The following is a 1,791-nucleotide window of genomic DNA, read 5'->3' on the forward strand; positions in this document are numbered from 1 at the left end:
GTGGCAGGCGAACACGTAAAATCAGTAATCTTTAGGCATGGTCAAGGAAGCGCATTTCTTTCTCGTGCAGTGAAATTGAGGGCGTGCTTACGCAACTGTCCCCTGCCTTAGCAATAAAGTAGGCCTCAATGACCTCCCTTTCTGTTTTGTTTTTTGATGTTGCTAAGAACCTTGTGTTCTCTAATATAGGTTTACACTTGTGGCGAGGCTTGTTGCAGTGGTCTGCTATATTACTTCCAGACCCTCTATCTACGTTGAGGAAGTGCTCCCTGGCCCTGACATTAAAGCATCTTCCCGTCTGGCTTATGTACACACTACCGCACGTTAGGGGTATCTGATAGACAACCCCTGTCCGGCAGTGTGTGCACCGTTGCCCGTGTCTCGTAGTGCAGGTCGCCTGTCTTGCCTTGTTGTTCAAGACACATATCCTCGATAGCTTGCACGGTGCGGAAAAGACGACCTGGACGTTATACCGTCCTGCTACCTTTCTCACGTTGTGGGACATCTTGTGAAGGTACGGTATGACTGCAACGCGTTTCTTCTCTCGCTCCTTCCCAACCTGCCTCCCCTCCTTTAACTTTTTGACCATCGCCTCACATATATTAGTAACTAATGACGGCGTGTACCCGGCAGAGTAGAGGCGCTGTACCTGGTTGTCAAAGCTTGATTTTGTCATATGCACACAACTCTTGGCTAACGCCGCCTGAAGTGCGTTTGTTACTATCATTCTTTTTATTAACTTTGAGTGCGCGCTGTCAAATGGTAGCAAACTCTTTCTACACCTTACGTTGTAATACCAGCAAACATGGTCGTCCTTAAAAAGAAGCAACACGTCTAAAAACTGGATGCTGTTATTCACAGGCAACTCAATAGTGATATTCAGACCACCAGAAAAGGCTTTGAACAGTTCGGAGATACTACTAGCGGCCTCCGCCAAATGGTCAATGGCAGCTGTGTCCATGACTACAAGGTAGTCATCCACATACCTGTAAACTTTCACAACATGTTTATCCTTCAATTTCTTATCAATGTTTCTATCCATTGCAGCCAGATAAACATCGCACAATACCGGGGCAACTGACGAGCCAATACAAATCCCGGATTTCTGGGTCAAAAATCTACCACTGAAAGAAACGACAGTGGACGAGAGGTAAAAGCTCAGGAGCTCCATAAAATCGTCCACGCCTATGCCGGCTGTATTCTGAAACACCACGCCTCCAGTGTCGTCTATCCTCTGGCGAACTGCGTTGTAGAGACCATCATGCGGAACAGAGTAAAACAAGTCCTCAACGTCTAGCGAGAAGGCAGTCGCCGCTACCATTATGCCGGCTCTCAGATCATTCACAAGTTCCAATGAGCTGCGAATCTGGAACGGGTCTTCTCCCAACAAGCTCTTCAAATTGTCCCTTAGGTAATGTCCCACATGCTCCTGCCACGCACCTTTTTCTGGGACAATTGATCTAAGCGGGCATTCCGGTTTTTGCGTCTTTCCTGTGAAAAAAATTTCCAGGCAGCCGGTTTTTGCACCGTCCACTTTCTTTGCCAAACCACCTAGCTGGCACTGCTTCAAAAGCGCGAGTGCAGCCGATTTCTTCCTAGAAGCACGAAACTGTACAGGCTTAAAATTCTTGTCGATGGCAGCCATTGCCTTTTCATTGAAAGTATCTCGCGGCATTACAACAAAGCCCCCTTCCTTGTCCGGTTGCAAAACGGTCAAATTGTTGCGTTCTAGGCAGCTCAATACTTTAGCGAACGGAGGGGCTGCCTTCTGCTCTCGACTCACATTGCGGA

This window comes from Amblyomma americanum, chromosome 2 (assembly GCF_052857255.1).
Source record: "Amblyomma americanum isolate KBUSLIRL-KWMA chromosome 2, ASM5285725v1, whole genome shotgun sequence".
NCBI lineage: Eukaryota > Metazoa > Arthropoda > Arachnida > Ixodida > Ixodidae > Amblyomma > Amblyomma americanum.